Genomic DNA, 18,632 nt, shown 5'->3' on the forward strand with positions numbered 1-18,632 from the left:
AATGATTTGTTAGCAAATACAAAAATTACAGTATATCACACATCTACTCATGTTTATCTATGTATATATATTTGTATATATATACTGAATATAAACTGAATAAATACTGACACATAGAATGAAATGTAACTGTTTATGGCATTATAGATAGATAATGCTTTTATGACTTGTTTAGAATTCTTATATTTGCTCTTTAAAATGTTATTGTTTATTTTTATAATTGTCTATAATTTTATAGTTTTTGTTTTGTTTTTAAATAACAAGAAAATAGAGATGATTTCAATATGCTTTTGGCAAGCACTTATTTACAAACAACACATTTTTAGTGTCCCAATGAATGAAAAGATAAATTGGATATAATTGTCACACAATTTTTTAAAATAAATTTATTTATGGCTATATTGGGCCTTTGTTGCTGCGCACGGGATCTTCTCTAATTGCGTCGAGCGGGGGCTACTCCTCGTTGTAGTGCGCGGGCTTCTCATTGTGGTGGCTTCTCTTGTTGCAGAGCACAGGCTCTAGGTGCATGGGCTTCAGTAGTTGTGGCACGTGGGCTCAGTAGTTGTGGTGCTCGGGCTTAATTGCTCCACGGCATGTGAGATCTTCCCAGACCAGGTATCGAACCCGTGTCCCCTGCCTTGGCAAGCGGATTCTGAACCACTGAGCCACCAGGGAAGCCCATTGTGGGTAAATTTTTAAAGTATATATGACTTAAAATAAAACACTACAACAGTCAAATCCACCACGGAGGCTTCCAGTGTTCAGCTGAGTAATACAGCTGACCCTTGAACAATATGGGTTAGAACTGTGCAGATCCACTTATATGCAGATTTTTTCAATAAATACGTATACGTGGGCTTCCCTGGTCTGGGAAGATCCCACATGCCGTGGAGCAACTAAGCCCGTGCACCACAACTACTGAGCCTGTGCTCTAGAGCCCGTGAGCCACAACTACTGAGCCCATGTGCCACAACTACTGAAGCTCGTGCGCCTAGAGCCCGTGCTCCACAACAAGAGAAGCCACCGCAATGAGAAGCCTGCGCACCGTAACGAAGAGTAGCCCCTGCTCTCTGCAACTAGAGAAAGCCCGCGCGCAGCAATGAAGACCCAACGCAGCCAAATAAAAAAAGAAGTTATACTCAGATTTTTGACTGGGGGGCGGGGGCTGGCACTCCTAAATCCCATGTTGTTCAGATGTCAACTGTAAACTGTTTCATGTTCCTCTGATCACCAAGAACCACCTCACATTCATTCTTTCATTCACTCAAGACCCAAACTGTTTCCTTTTATCAGGAGAAAATATTTTAATAATTATCTTATTTGTTAAATGTTTAAAAAATGAAAGCCATAATCACCACCTTTAATGATGTGGACCGTCCCCCCCAAACCTTTGTGAACTCCTGATCTCTACTTCCTTGCCTTTCCAACACCACCAATCTCAGCCCAGTTCAAAGGTGTTTTATTTCCAAGCTGACATCAGTCCTCCTTTTACATTTCTTCTCTCTCCAGGGGTACAATGGTAGTAATAATGAGTTCTTTACTGGGAAGCAGTTGAGTGGAGAGCTGTAGAATGTGGGCCCTAAGCCATATTACCTAGGTTCAAGCCCTAACTCCACCATTACCAGTATTCCCAAGATCTTGAGAATATCATTTATTCTATGTCCTTTAGGTCATTCAATGATAAAATGAGGACCATAACAATAATTCCTGCTATTCAGTTGGGGTAAGAACTGAATGAGATAATCCATGTAATATAGTTAGAGCAATTGTTAACACAATGAGCACTGGATACATGTAAGATATTCTTGAACACTTACTCTCTGCTGGGATCTTTACATATCAGATCACTAATTTGCAGGACAACCCTGCAAAGCAGTTTACAGGTATGATACATTTATATCAGATACAGTATATAAGTATGCTTACACATAACATACAGTATATAAGAACAGTTTAAAGAATAATACTAAGGGACTTCCTTGGTGGTCCAGTGGGTAAGACTCTGTGCTCCCAATGCAGAGACCCGAGTTCGATCCCTGGTCAAGGAACTAGATCCCACGTGCATGCCACAACTAAGAGTTTGCATGCCCCAACTAAAAGATCCAGCATGCTGCAATGAAGACCCAGCGCAGCCAAAAAAGAAAGGGAGGGAAGGAAGGAAGGAAGGAAGAAAGGGAGGGAGGGAGGGAGGAAGGGAGGAAATTAAAAGAGCACCCATGACCCACTACTTCGATTAAGAATAGAACAGGGCTTCCCTGGTGGCGCAGTGGTTGAGAGTCCCCCTTCCGATGCAGGGGACACGGGTTCATGCCCCGGTCCGGGAAGATCCCACATGCTGCGGAGCGACTGGGTTCGTGGGCCATGGCCGCTAAGCCTGCGCGTCCAGAGCCTGTGCTCCACAACGGGAGAGGCCACAACAGTGAGAGGCCCGTGTACCGCAAAAAAAAAAAGGAATAGAACATTACCAGTTCCTAAGCAACCTAAATGTCCATTGAAAGAGGAATGGATAAAGAGGATGTGGTACATATATACAATGGAATAAATTAGTCATAAAAAAGAACAAAATAATGCCATTTGCAGCAACATGGATGGACCTAGAGATTGTCATACTGAGTGAAGTAAGTCAGACACAGAAAGACAAATATCATATATCACTTATATGTGGAATCTAAAAAACGGATACAAAAATGAACTGACTTACAAAACAAAAGTAGAGTCACAAATGTAGAAAACAAACTTATGGTCACCAGGGGATAAGGGGAGAAGGGATAAGTTGGGAGATTGGGATTGACATATACACACTACTATATATAAAACAGATAGCTACTAATAAGAACCTGCCGTATAGCACAGGGAACTCTACTCAATGCTCTGTAATGCTCCTATATAGGAAAAGAATCTAAAAAAGTGGATATATGTATATGTATAACTGATTCACTTTGCTGTACACCTAAAACTAACACAACATTGTAAATAAACTATACACCAATAAAAAAATTTTTTAAAGAACATTACCAGTTCTTTATTTTTATTTATTTATTTATTAAAAAACAATTTTAAACCAGAACACTTAATGCATGACTAACCGTTGAAACCCATAAGATGAATTGTATGCTGCAACAGCTGCCCTCTTGGGTTTAGGTTTTGCTCCTTCACAGAATCCATGCCTGAATCCACAGCATACAATTTTTAGGTGCCTCATTCACTGGTCAAGGCGATATTTTGTCTTTTAGCCTTGGCACTCCATTATACTTTCTCTTCCTCTTGGCCAGGTAGCCACATCTGCCACAGGTTGACTTCTGAAGGTGGGAGGTGGCACAATGTATGCACCTTACTGTGATGCTTTCTCAGTGATGACATCCCCTTCCTCACCTCTTCTGTGGCCAAGACCAAAGAGATTACCAGTTCTTTAGAAGCCCCTCCAGTGACACTATCCTTCCTCCTCCCCTCCTTTCCCTTTGCTCTTTTCCTTTCCTCCCTTTGTACATTCTTTCTTCCATTCTCCTCCTTTTAAAGAATTCCCTCTTTTGTTTTCTTTCTGCACTCTGCTATTTCACAGCTATGAAACCTAGAGCAACATACTTAATTCTTATGGACTTCAGTATCCTTATCTATAAAATGGGAATAATAAGAACAATACCTACCTTACAGGCTCATGGTAAAATTTAATGAGATAGTGTTTGTGTGAGGGTTAAATGAGATAATCTATGTGAAACCTTAGCACAGACCTTGGCATATGGTTGGAAGTCAATAAATAGTTGTTTATATATTTATTATTATTTTAAAATCATTTCTTCTCTGATGGAAGAATTCTGTGGTATAATGGAAATAGGCCTTTGGAGTCATAGAGACCTGGGTTCAAATTGTGGTTCCATTATATACCAGCAGTGGCTTAATGAAAGTCACTAAACCTCTCCATCTATAAAATGGGGGTGATGATACTAATGGTCAGTAATTGACCACACAGGGTTTTTGTGAGGATCAGAAGAAATGACACATAAAGTACTCAGTAATCAGTTAAAACCTTTCCCTTCCTCTCTCCTTTTCTTCCTCTTTCTTTGATAAATTTTCTTCCCAACAGGGGTATTAAAAGCAGCTGTGTGCTTGTGCAGTTTCTCCTAAACTCTGGATTAAGTTCGGCAAGTGTTTAACAAGCACCCACTAGGTGGCTACAAACACCTTCCTGGCTGGTGTGCTGTTATGCCTAGGACACTAACCCCCTTTGAGAAAATGAAGTTCTAGGATCATCTCCATTCCTGGGTCTGGACCCCTGGGATAATTTTTTCAATAATTTCTAAAAAAGAAGAAAGAATAAGAAGTTGCTGAATACAACTCTAGGCCCTAACCCCAAGCTTGTCACACACGACAGCTTCAGTAACAACTTTATCCAGTCATGTGCTGTCCCAACTAACATTCTCCAGCTGCCCTAGGGGTTTGTAATACAGTGAAGGTTGACACACCTGAGGCCTTTCCCAGAATAAACTCCATTTGTCTTCTCCTGCTGTGATCCCAGCTCTGGCCAACAGATAGAGCCATTTCCTCCCTCCCTTCTCTTCAAACTGCCTAAGCAGAAAAGCTGTTGCTCAAAAGATGTGTGGTCCAGGAATGGGAGAACTGTGGCCATCACCAGACACCAGAGCTAAAGAAGGATGAGGGCTGACTACTACCAGGAAGAATCTATTACATCTAAACTGGTGAGGACAGAAAGAACAGTCAGTTCCCATCAGGGTTTCAGCCCTACGGATGTCTGGGACCGTTTAGTTTTTTGTTGGGGCTGGGAGAGGGCTGTCCTGTGCATTTTAAGATGTTTAACATCCCTAGCTGCTAGCCTCTAGATGCCAGTAGCATTCCCCTCCCCAACCAAAAATGTCTCAGACATTGCCAAACGTCCCCTGTGGGGCAGAATCACTCCTAGTTGAGAACCACTGGTTTGCAGCCACTAATAGTGTTGGGGCAATGGTCTATATAGAATAGACTCCTGGGGACCTTCAGGGGATGTACTCTGAGGGCCACCTGCCCTGACAGCCCAGTTTCCAATATTTGGGAGTTGGGGGAAGGCCCTTAAAACAAGGAAACTAGCCCTCACCTGCTGAGTAAGAAAAGCTAAGGGGGTCACAAAGAGAAGGGAAGAGAGCAAATGTGGAGTTGAAACCCTCATGGTTAGGATTAGACTGTGAGGTGTGGTTTATTTTTTTATTTTTATTTATTTATTTATTTATTTATGGCTGCGTTGGGTCTTCGTTGCTGCGCGCGGGCTTTCTCTAGATGCGGCGAGCAGGGGCTACTCTTCGTTGTGGTGCGAGGGCTTCTCCTTGCGGTGGCTTATCTTGGTGCGGAGCACAGGCTCTAAGCGCATGGGCTTCAGTAGTTGTGGCACGTGGGCTCAGTAGCTGTGGCACACGGGCTTAGTTGCTCCATGGCATGTGGGATCTTCCCAGACCAGGGCTCGAACCCGTGACCCCTGCATTGGCAGGCGGATTCTTAATCTCTGCGCCACCAGGGAAGTCCCTATTTTTTAAAAATATTTATTTTATTTATTTATTTGGCTGCGCCGGGTCTTAGTTGCAGCAGGTGAGCTCCTTAGTTGTGGCATGCAAACTCCTAGCTGCAGCATGCACGTGGGATCCATTTCCCTGACCAGGGATGGAAACCGGGCCCCCTACATTGGGAGCATAGAGTCCCAACCACTGCGCCACCAGGGAAGTCCCCAGGTGTGGTTTATTTTAATCTCTAAAGATAAAGAAACTGAGGCTCAGCGATCAAGCAACTTGCCTAAGGTCAAACACCTAGGAAGTGATAGAACTAGATTTCAAACCCAGGACTATCTCCAAAGCCTTATGCTGCAACTTTGGGACTCCTGGAGACTTATTTATTCATTCATTCATCCATCTGTTCATTTAACAACTACTTAGTTTCCACTATGTGCCAAGCTCTGGGAATAGAGTGATAAACAAGATAGTCAGTCCCTACATTCATGGACCGTGTTGTCTAGTGGGAGATAAAAATGACAAAGAAACAATCATACAAGGAATTAGTCAACAACAGTTATAAGAGCAGTGAAGGAAACACTTAGGGAACTAGACCTGTGCTAGACTATGGCCAAAGATGGCTGTAAGTCCTTCTATCCCTAGATACATGCCCTTTTACAAGGTGACTTTTCATCAAGAAGTGAGTCTATTTCTCTGCTGCTGAATTTGTGCTGGCCCTATGACTTTCTTTAACCTATTGGTAAAACAAATTGCAGTAGAAGTGACATTATATGACTTCTGGGGACCTTCAAGGGATGTACTCTGAGGGCCACCTGCCCTGAAAGCCCAGTTTCCAATGCTTGAGAGTTGGAGGAGGCATCAAGGGACCTTACAGCTTCTATTCTCACCCTCTTGCTGCCCTGAAGCCACCATGTAAGGAAGCCCCAGGTTAGCCTCCTAGCTGTCTCAGGCATTCTAGCTGTCCCAGCTGTTTCCACCATTTTGGCTGAGGCTCCTTACAATGAGCAAGGCTATCTAGGAACAGCTAGCAGCCAGTCAACCCAACAACTGACAGCGGCTGCAGAGGTCACCCAGGCAAGACTGAGCCCAGTCAAACGGCAGAATCATGAGCAAATGGCTAAGGGCAGTTTGTTATCCAAAGACAGAAATCCAGTTGAAGGCCCTAACCTGGTCTGGGGGCGGGGAGTGGGTCGGGGGAGGCTTCCTTGAAGACATAGGTTCAAGCTGAGACCTGGAGAATAAGTGGGAGTCAGCCTGGCAGAGCATGGGGGAAGAGTATCCAGGCAGCAGAGACCACCATTTGAAGGCCTTGAGCTAAAAACGGAACTGTGTTTGTCTGAGGTCCTACGCAGGGAATGGTGGCACGAGATGGTCTAAAGAGAGAGGCAAGCCCAGCATTGCAGGCAATGACCAGTGAGTGAAGTGCTTTACTTACCACCCACCACCCATCTCCATCTCCATCCTGGACCGACTTTTTATCACATTCTGAATACATCCATGGGCTGTGTCAAGGATGTAAATTTCATCCACTGTGTATGTCAAAGAATTAAAAAGTTGAAAATACAGATGCACATTAACCTGCCTCCCAGAAGCTTGCAAAAGGTTGAGTCACAGTCTTCTGGGGATGAATGATATGAAGATGACAAGGCAGCCTGAGCACATGGTAAAAAATGTATTTTTAATAGCTGCGATGACCGTCTAAGCTATTATGGCCCCATCTTCACTGATCTCAGCTCATACTTAAATGGAAATTTACTTGAAAAGCCCTTTCTTTGCATAATGGGAAGGCAGGCTTGTCCAATTCCATTTCCCCAAGGTAATAGCTCCAGGATGTAATGGGACGCCTCGCTACCAGCCCTGCTCATCGTGGGCTCAGAGCCTGGGTACTCCCCCTTCTCAGTGTTCTTTATCCCTATTACTCAATAAGGTCCCCCTAAAGATGCCTCACCTCCAAGGTCAATGCTGAGAACTGTTAGGAGGAGGGAGAATTGACTGGGCTGATATCACTGTGTTGCTCATTCTCTTTGCGATGGGGGAAGATGATACAGCGGGAGCTCTTTCTGCAGGGGCAAAGAGCTAAGCCTGATCACAGCAGGCTTCCCATCAGGCAGGCTTCCCTCAGGACAACCACAGGACCCCACACCCAGGCTGTTCATTGGTTCCAACCACCCGAGGGAGGAGGGCAGGAGTGGGGTGGCTCTGTCCTTATCCAACCTAGCAACTCCTGCTTTCTCTCCTATCCCAAGAGGGTCCCACTGCGAAGCACTACCGAAGAGGGGATCATTCACATTTTTTTTTTTTTTTGCGGTACGCGGGCCTCTCACTGTTGTGGCCTCTCCCGTTGCGGAGCACAGGCTCCGGACGCGCAGGCTCAGCGGCCATGGCTCACGGGCCCAGCCGCTCCGCGGCATGTGACATCCTCCCGGACCGGGGCATGAACCCGTGTCCCCTGCATTGGCAGGCGGACTCTCAACCACTGCGCCACCAGGGAAGCCCCAATTCACTTTTTTTTCACTACAAAAGTGAATATTTACTTAGGATAATAAAATAAATCATACAAAATTACACATTAAAAAAAATGACAGGGATTTACTTGGCGATCCAGTGGTTTAAGACTCCACGCTGCCATTGCAGGGGGCGCTTGTTCGATCCCAGATTGGGGAACTAAGAATCGCGTGCCGCGTAGTGCGGCCAAAAGAAAAAACAACTGACAAATCCCATAAGCATTACAAAATCCGAGGGGGGAAAACATGTTTTTATTAATTAACTTCCTGACATACCTCCATAATACATTTTTTCCTACATTTTAGCCTGCAATTTTTTTTCTTTAAATTTGAACCCTTTCACTTTACCAACCCTGACTTACAAGAGCTTCCTTTTGTTTTTCTTGCTCTTGTTTTTTTTGTTAAGGTATAAGATACATACAATAAAATGTGAAAAGTACCCATTTTCACATGTGAAAAGTAATTTGATCTTAAGTGTACAATTCAAGGTTTGTTTTTTTACATATGCACACACTCATAAAACCACCACCCAGATCAAGGTAAAGAACATTTCTGACAGGTGTTTACTCTTAATCCAGTTCTATTACCAATACCTTTTTTTTTTTAATTGACTGAGGTTCAGGTATTAGGCTATGAGCTTTATGAAACATGATATCATTTGATCCTCATAACAAAGTACCGCTATCATCTCCATTTTACAGATGAAGAAACTGAGGCTTCAAGAATTTAAATGCCTTGCAAAAGGTCACCCACAGAAGCAGGTGCCAATGTGGCACTCAAACCCGGATCTGCCAGACTCCAAGGCTCATGTGCCTAACCACTGCTATAGCAGGGGGCATCTACTGGCATCATTTCAAAGTAACCTACTGCCTCCCCCATTTTTGTTTTATTTTACTTATGTTCTCCAGGAACCTCTGGGCTTCCCTTTAAAACTTGGATGGAACAAGCTCCACTTTCAGCATACCCCCTCCTGTGAGCTCATTGCCTGGCTCCTGCCCCCTGAGGAAGACATCAGAGGACCCTCTACCAGCCCACTGTTTCTGGCGGCACAGTGACCACTCCACTGAGCTTGCGGCCCCTCCTGAGAAAACAGCTCCATTCTCACACTTCCCAGGGTCCATGAGTGTAGAAAGCACAGCTCAGACCCGAGAATGCTCTTTATCTGGAGTTGGAATGGAAAAGTCACTCATTCTGTGAACAAGTCCTGCTTCAGCCACTTCCTAGTCAAGTAACCATGAGCAAGTTTGTTTTATCTCATAGAATGAGAGTTTCCTCAACTGGAGTAGGAGGGTACTAAGAGAAGCTCGCTCATAAAGTTGTTCTGAGGATGAGATGAGATCATGCCATGCAGACAGTCATTACACAAAGATTGTTGCATTTCCAACAGGCAGGGGGTCCGGTGTCCCTTCACACTTGCCAGATTACCTGCTGGGTCCAGGTCAGGAAAGGATCAATCACAATAAAATTACGGAGTAGTGGCAAATAAAAATAAGAAGTAAGGGAGAAGAAGGGAGCCAGGAAGATGAAAGATCTGGGCAGAGAGAGGGTGAAGTACAAGCTGAGAGTCCTGAGCTGGCACCTCAGACTCAGGAAGGAGCCCTCCCTGGGGCAGCCTGGCGCTGAGCATTTAGGCCTTCCCTGTCTTTGGATAGCCTCCCAGACAGCTCACAGCTTGCACCTGCCTACTCCAAGGCCCACCTGGTTGTTGGAGGCTAATGAAATCCCCCTTTCTCCCTTCTTTCCTGCTTTGCCCTCCAAGCTGAGGCTGGTCCCAAGCTGACCCAAATCCGGTAAACATATCTCCACGGTGTTGACCTCATGCTGAGGAGGCATCTGGCTCAGTCCCAGCTCTTTCTGCCAGGGGACACACAGAGACATGCATCCCATCCTCTAACACCCTCCCCCTGCGCCCCCACTCAACACTCGCAACCTGGGCAAGAGAAATGCATCTTCTCTGCTGCCTCTCTAATTTGAGAAGGTAGACAAGAAGGCTAAACCCACTCCCACCTACACGGTCTGAAGAAGACTCATGAGTGCTCATTCATTGAGCAGCACTAGGGGCCAGGGGACGGGGGTACGCACTTGCCCTAGCGCACTTGCCTTAGTAAGTACTAACTGCTATGCCTAAATTTCTCTAACCCGTACAACCCTGGGAGAGAAGTGTTATTTCCTCCTTTTTACCCATGAGGAAACAGGGTCTGAAAAGTTAACAGTGTGGCACAAGGTCAGTGGGTGGCCAAGCCAGAATCCAAACTCAGGTTTATCTCTAAAACCTAGTTGTTTTAACTCATACATTTCGATCTAAATTAACTTTTTGTAGTAAATGCTAATGTTCCCAGCTCAGAGTTGAAAAAACTAAGTCTCAGAGAAATTTAGCAACTCACCTGCAATCACACAATTATTCCTTTGCCCCATAACTCTGCAATTACATGATGATACCTTTACCCCATTAACTCTCATTTGCTAATCTCCTGCATCCCTGTTGACTGCCCTCATGGAGCCTGTCATTTCTTGCCTCAGGTTGGAGATGACTGGGTGAGCATCCTTCCTCCCAGTCTGCCACCCAAGGTGCCTAGTGAGTGCCTAGCTGTTGGCCTCCATGCTTAGTCAGTCCTTGCTACTTGAAATTGATCCCAAATGGCTGCCAGAGCCTCTCCTCAGCCTCTGCCTCTGAGGGTCCCTTGGGCCCAAAGAAGTGTGATGACCTCAGATTGGGCCAAAGGCAATAACAAGGAGCTGCCGGCATCAAGCCTGGGGTAGCAGACAGAAGGCCCCAGAACAAGTCTGATTTAATCCTGTAATGGAAGGTGACTCAGATAAGGCTTTTATCAACCCTTCCTAGGCTGTGGGGAAAAAAGGACCACCCCAGAGTCATGGAGAGATGCTTTCCACTGTCCTAGGGCTGCCCAAGGGTCCCTGAAGGCCTGGCCCCACTGGAAGGACCAGGGGAAAGCAGAGGTATCAAGGGGCACTTGGAGGAATTTGTCTCAAATTTTCAGGACTGAGGGAACAGGAGGGAGAGGAGGAGACTTGGGAATTCATATGTTCAGGCAGAGAGGATATTAAACCCTAACACTTAAAATAATAACAATAACAATAATAACCGCTATAATTTATTAGGCTTTTAAATGTTTATGCAGTAGGTACCATTATCATCCTTATTATAGAAGAGAAAATCAGACTCAGGAAGGTAAGTCACACAGTTACTAAAACGGGAGAGCTGGGACTTCCACCTAAATCTGCCTGATTCCAATGCCCTCTGGCCTCACCATGACGCAGATGGACGGTACACAATCGCTCTTACTCACACCCGTCTTCACCGCCGGAACCTTTGTTTGTCAGCACCTCAGGCACTTCTCCTCTTCCTGGAAGAATTCCAGGAAGCTTTATGTAACCACAAGCTGCAGCCTCCCCAACACCGTAAAGGGGAGAAAATACAGGATAAAGCTAGGTGAGCTGACCAATCAGGAGCAGAAAGGCTACACAGCCCCCACCTCTGAACCCCCAGGGGCAGCCATACCAAAGGCAAAGTGGTATCTGGCCTTCTGCCAACTGCTTTCTCTGTCCCTTGCCCCCTCCCCCAGCCCTAAGCTCCCTACCCTCACTTCTCATTTTTTTTTCCTAGATCAACTTTACTTTCCAAGCCCCTACTCCACTCATCTTGTTCATTCAGGAACACTTCTAAGTACTCATTGTTAGCAATAGACTAGGGATTCACCTCCCTTGCCAGAGAGAAACACATACAATGCAATATTAATAGCAATAATAGCTAACACTTACTGAGCACTTACTATATGCCAGTCACTTTTCTTACAATTTGAGCTTGAAAATGCAGGCAGAACAAGCAGTAGCTTTTATGTCAATTACAAGGAGACTAAGTCAGACAAGGGGAGGGATCTAATGTTCCATAAGCTTTCTCTGCATGGAGGTCCAGTACCCTCAGGAGACAGAGGAGCATGGTAACAAAGATCATGGACTCTGGGCTCAGGCCACCTCGGGTATGAGGTCTGCTCCATTACTGGCTAGCTATGGATTTGTAGACAAGCTAATTCTCTGAGTCTCAGTTTCTTCCTTGATAAAATGTAAATAATAGTACTTATCTCCTAAGGCTGTTGAGAGGACTAAAGAAATGATGTTTGTAAAGTGTTTAGCAAACTCCCTAACCCATAATAATCAATCAATTTTTAGCAATTATTATTACTTATTAAAATAGTTTTAGGATGAAATAGCTAAATTGCAAACTTTTTTAAAGCTCTTCAGACCTAAGCAGGATCTTTTTTTTAATTGCATGGTTGTAGTTGATTGGACTTAAAGCTACCGTGCTCCTTGGGACTAAGAGGTCAAGGGCTTTCCACATCATTCTGCCTGCTGCTTGGAAGCATACATACTTGGCAGGAGCTGTTGTAACAGAAGTGGTTTGGGGCAAGCACCTATAGATCTAATTATCTGGGCTTGAGCAGAAATTACCACTGGGAGAGCCGCAGGGGCAGCATTTTTGGATTTGTTTGCTTCATACATTAGTTTGCTAGAGCTGCCTAGCAAACTATTGTGGTAACAAAGTACCACAAAATGGGTGGCTTAACCAACAGAAATTCATTGCATCACAGTTCTGGAGGCTGGATGTCCAAAATCAAGGTTTGAGCAGAGTTGGTTCCCTCGACGGCTGTGAGAGAGAATCTGTTCCAGGCCTCTCCCCTAACTGGTGGTTTGCTGGCCATCTTTGGTGTTCTTGGCTTACAGTATCACCACCTTGATCTCTGCCTTCACCTTCACACGACATTCTCCCTGTGCGCTTGTCTATGTCCAGTTTTTGTCTTTTTATAAGGACACTAGAGGTACTGGATTCGAAGCCCACCCTTCTCCAGTTTGACCTCATCTTTTTTTTTTTAATTGAGGTGTAGTTGATTTACAATGTTTCTGTAACAGCAAAGTGTACAGCAAAGTGATTCCATAAGTTATTACAAGATATTGAATATAGGTCCCTGTGCTATACAGTAGGTCCTTGTTGCTTATCTATTTTATATTATATATAGTAGTGTAGATCTATTAATCCTAAATTCCTAATTTGTCCTTGCCCCCCCTTTCCCCTTCGGTAACCATAGGTTTGTTTTCTGTGTCTGAGTCTATTTCTGTTTTGTAAATAAGTTCACTTGTAACAATTTTTTAGATTACACATATAAGTGAGATCATATGATATTTGTCTTTCTCTGTCTGACTTACTTCACTTAGTATGATCATCTTTAGGTCCATCCATGTTGCTGCAAATACCATTACTTCATTCTTTTTTATGGCTGGGTAAAAATCCACTGTGTGCATGTGTATATATATATATATATATATATATATATATATATATATAAAACACATCTTCTTTAGCCATTCATCTGTAGATGGACATTTAGTTTGCTTCCATGTCTTGGCTATCGTAATCCTCATCTTAACCATATCTGAAATGGCCCTGTTTCCAACTAAGGTCACATTCTGAGGTACTGGAGGTTAGGATTTCAACATATAAATTTGGGGGGATGGTGCAATTCAACCCATATCATGTTAGAATTTCTTGACTAAGCTCATGACTTTAAACTCTGGAAAAAAATTTAAGAATTTGTGGGTGTTCATGTTGACCTTCTAAGTCCATGAACCCCTCCTCTCCACCCCTCTCATCTACCTACTTTTCAATACTTCTACCCCAGAATTAGAATCCTCTTCAAAATCACCATTTTACTTTCCAAAGCTTTCAAACTCCTTTTCAGTCTGTGATGACCATACTGAGGGCTCAGTAATTATCCAAAAATTACTTGTCGAATAGGCACTAAGCCTTATGAAAACCACAGCAATCAAGACCCAGTACCTACCCTCACAAAGCTACTGAGTAGATAGCAGAGCATTTACTTTAATTTTAATTTTAGAGCATTTTCCTTTTTTAAAAAATAAATTTTATTTATTTATTTATGGCTGCTTTGGGTCTTTGCTGCTGCACGTGGCCTTTCTATAGTTGCAGTGAGCAGAGGCTACTCTTCGTTGCAGTGCGCAGGCTTCTCATTGTGGTGGCTTCTCTTGTTGCAGAGCACAGGCTCTAGGCGCGTGGGCTTCAGTAGTTGTGGCACGTGGGCTCAGTAGTTGTGGCACACGGGCTTAGTTGCTCCGTGGCATGTGGGATCTTCCTGGACCAGGACTCGAACCTATGTCCCCTGCATTGGCAGGCGGATTCTTAACCACTGAACCACCAGTGAAGCCCAGAAAAGTAGACAAGGGGGCACCTGGATTTGAACAGGGGACCTCTTGATCTGCAGTCAAATGCTCTACCACTGAGCTATACCTCCTCTCATTTTCCTTTAAAATCTGGCTCCAGCACCAACTTTTGTCACATTTTCATAATCATTGTAGCTAATAAAACATTTATGGATTTTAATCTGTATGCCAGGCAGCAGGCAAAGAATTTGCATTCACTACTTCATTTAATACTTGGATCAATGATATGAAGTGGGTACATTATTATCCCCACTTTACTGATGGGGATAATAGACATTTATAATTATATACTCTCAGATAGCTTTTCCCTGTTTATTTTTTTTTACAATTTTCTTTTTTTTTTTTTTTTGGCCACACCATGAGGCTTAGTTCCCCAACCAGGGATTGAACCCAGGCCCTTAGCAGTGAAAGTGTGAAGTCCTAACGACTGGACGGCCAGGGAATTGCCTTCCCTGTTTCTTTAATTAGCTCAGTGTAAGTCCTCTAACCCCACCCATCCTTAGGTCCTCAATATATTTCCCTTTAGACAAAGTGAGAGAGTGGCATGGACATATATACACTACCAAACATAAAATAGATAGCTAGTGGGAAGCAGCCGCATAGCACAGGGAGATCAGCTCGGTGGTTTGTGACCACCTAGAGGGGTGGGATAGGGAGGGTGGGAGGGAGGGAGACGCAAGAGGGAAGAGATATGGGAACATATGTATATGTATAACTGATTCACTATGTTACAAAGCAGAAACTAACACACCATTGTAAAGCAATTATACTCCAATAAAGATGTAAAAAAAAAAATCCCTTTAGAAACTACATGATCATATAATACAATTTTTTTGAGAACTTCCAGGTGCTGTTGCAAATCAAACATTTTGAGCCTTTCCATATAATGACAAAATATTCAAGAAAACATGGGGGAAAAAAGTTTCTCAACTAGTTTGTTGATAATTTGATTCATAACTGGTTTTACTGATTTGTGCTTACTAGTTAACTGAGGTATGGGTGTGTTTTGAGTATATAAGCTCATTTGTAAGAAAACCATTCAAGTTTTTAAAGAAGTGTGTTTTACCTTATAAACGGACAACATTGCCCTTATCCTAGAATAGTCTCTTTGGGTTGCAAGGAAAAGAGAGGCACTCGTGCTAGTGTTAAGAAAAGGTGAGTACTAATGGTTGGGTGTGTAGACTGCATAGACTTCAAGGACAGGAAATTAGCATGGCTAGGCCTTATGGAACTGAAAAAATCATCAGGAACAAGTCCATTTCCATCATTTTCACATAGACTAAAGCTAAATGGCTTCTTCTTTGTATATGTCTCTGTACTTCTCCGTATCAGTTTCCTCAGCTCATCCATCAGCTGTACTAGTTCTGGAGTCTACATGACGCCCCACAATTGACTGCTTCAGTTCCCAAAAGAGGAATCTGATTTGTCTAGCTTAGGTTAAGTGTTCACTTGTGGTCTAACCAACAAATGGCCAAGGGGACAGGGTCATATGGCACAAACATGGCTGCCCGGGTCTAGCTATTTGGCAAGAACTATGATTGGGAACAGTTCCTAGAGAAGTGGACCATAGATGACAAACCAAAGTATGAATACTAGAGAGTTCTGAAGACTATAATGACCTAGTTGACCAGACTCCCTATTTTGTTCCAAAATATTAGTTGGCAGATAAATTTGTGAACAATTCTAACATGGCTACCATTTCTTAAGCTCTCACCTTAGTATCTTATTTAACCTTCACAACCCTTCCAGATAGGCATTATCATTCCTGTCTTACAGATGAGAAATCTGAGGCTCAGCAAGATTAAGTGAGAAGTAGTCACGTCACGGTGAGCTAGGATTGGAACCTACATCTATTTGACTCCAAATCCTGTACTCTTAACTTCTAGGAGTAGGAGACTTATGCTACTACAGTAAAAAGCAGTTTTTTAGCTACTGTTCTAGCTTAAAACCATAACCTCAAATGTATTTGTAAGGTCTACAAACTTCTTTAAATTGCATTTACATCAATGACTCATATGAGTCCCTAGCAACCTGTGCAGTAGTCAGGGCAAGCTCAAATGAAGTGCCTCGAATTCTTCTTATCACATTGTAGATTCACCTTGCCCATTGGACCAGTGAGTGAGAAGTAGTAATCAGACAGCTGACTTGGCAGCTACAATCCACAGAAGATGTGTACATCGAATGTTAGATGTGAGCAAATGCTTCTAAATCAATTGGACCGCCCTAGAGACTTGGCTGGCAATGAATGAGAGTGTGAGGTGCTTTTGACACACGCATCCAGCATCTGATTTGAGTGAAAATGTCCAAGGGCACAGGTGGGACTCCCAGCCCCAGGCTCTAGACTGTGGTAGCTGAAGACCTAATCTGCTGTCTGCAACTGGATTGCATCAAGGGCAGTTTCTGGTCTCCTGGTTCTCCCGAGTCATTGGGAGCTGTGTGGGTTAAGAAGCTCCTCTCCCCAACTCCCACCCCCACCTTTAAACACCCTTCTCTAGCAAAGTTTGGTCTCTGTAGCCCCTTTGCCGGTAATAGTAAATGGTACTTCTCCCCCACCCCCCAAGTTCAGAAAGGAAAGCACAACAAGATTTCTTGTTCACTGAGAAAACTACCTCCTTTACATTTGGCTTCTTTTCCGTTGAGATCAAAAGTTGCAAATCAATCCAGAGAAAACTGCCCTCGGGACTGTTGAGCAGACATTTTCCCTCAAATCAGATGCTGGATGCGTGTGTCAAAAGCATCTCACACTCTCATTCATTGCCAGCCAAGTCTCTAGGGAGGTCCAATTGATTTAGAAGCATTCACTCAGATCTAACATTCACTGCACACATCTGTGGATTGTAGCTGCCAGGCCAGCCATCTGATTACTACTTCTCACTCACTGGTCCAATGGGCAAGGTGAATCTACAATGTGATAAGAAGAATTCGACGGAATGAAAGACAGAGCAGCTGTCCTCCACACTCCAGGATCAGCAAGCTGAGAAAACTGAAGGTACTAAAAATTAACCAGGTTTTGAAGCTATCATTGAACATTTACCACATACCAAGGGTTTGGCATGCATTAGTTCATTTAATCATCAAAACAACTCTGGTAACTAGATGTTATTAATATCTTCATTTACAGGTATAAACAATATTTTAGCTATGGAAAGCAGAATTTCTTAAACATAATAAATTATGAATAGGCTTTATGAGTGGATCATCATCTCTAAAACTAATTTCTCTCACAAAAGGGACCTGGGAAGAGCTCTCTGGGCAGGGTGGTTAAATGGTTATCACTTTTACTGCTTTGCCCCACTATCATCTTCTGTAAAGAAAAACTTTAAGTGCACTTCTGTAGTCAGACAGATCTGGATTCCAATCACGGCTCTTAGAGTAATCAGGAAAGTGAACTCACTCTTAGTATTTCAAACAGGGGGAATTTATTTATTTATTTATTTAGAAAATAAAAAGAACTTTATTATTACCTGTTACGTCTCCTATATTCCCCTCCTACCCCCTCCAAACAGAGGGAATTTAATACTGTGGCCACTCAGGTAATGAAAGAACCGAGAAGCCAAACAGGGGAAAGTGAGGTGACCCAGAGATTAGCAAGAGCAGGAAACCGCTACCATCCCTGGCCTGGAGTCCAAAGTAAGGGGGATGGAGCCCAGAAGCTGCCAAGGCTGAGGGTCCCCTGTTTCCTCCTGTCCTCAGCCCCCTAATCTCGAGCCAGTGGCTCCCATTGGCCAAACCCAAACAAAATTCAGCGACAAGGAAGCCTGGGAAATGTTGCCTGCTGGGAGGTGGGTTTGGGGTAGAGGGGTCAGGGGAACCCATTTGTGACACGGAGTATCATAAGGGGAGCAATGGATATGAGGGCAAACAGGCAAATGATGGACCCAGTTCTTGCTAGTATCAAATTCCACCTTTATAAAACAATTTCTGTCTTTCAGTGTTGTTGTGAGAATTAAAGGAGCAAATCTAAAAGAAGTGCATAGTTTGGAGGCAGCTCTAACTAATTTTCCCCAGACAGGAAAACAAGATTCAGACAGATGAGGTGATTTGCTTAAGGAAAGAGCTTGGGGTTTCTTTGGCGGAAACTGGTGTGATCTTGGGCCTGTCACTTTATTTCTTTGAGCCTCAATTTCCTTACTCTACCAACTCACTGGGTTGCTGAGGAGATTAATTCTGTCTGCAAATATTGATATTTACTAAGCACCTACCATGTGCCAGGCTCTGTGAGTGCAAATAAACAAGGCAGACTCACACAGTCCCTGCCCTCCTGCAGTTTACAAGTCTGGTTGGGGAAAAGACATGATAAGAAAGTTGTACAGACCACCATGAAATGACGCTGTGATAAAGGCCATGAAGAAGTCAGTACTGGAAGGGTGGGTTACATCGTGGCCTG

At 43.6% G+C, this 18,632-nt stretch overlaps 1 non-coding gene across 1 annotated transcript; it reads right to left on the reverse strand.

Annotated features, from left to right (window-relative positions):
* Positions 1-14,244: 14,244 nt before the first annotated feature.
* Positions 14,245-14,316, reverse strand: TRNAC-GCA (transfer RNA cysteine (anticodon GCA)). Its single transcript has one exon. It is a non-coding gene; the product is annotated as a tRNA-Cys (tRNA).
* Between the last annotated feature and the right edge of the window lie 4,316 nt (positions 14,317-18,632).

This window comes from Delphinapterus leucas, chromosome 3, assembly GCF_059928025.1.
Source record: "Delphinapterus leucas isolate spDelLeu-1000000601 "Yukka" chromosome 3, BTC_Dleu_Yukka2, whole genome shotgun sequence".
NCBI classification, from domain to species: Eukaryota; Metazoa; Chordata; class Mammalia; order Artiodactyla; family Monodontidae; genus Delphinapterus; species Delphinapterus leucas.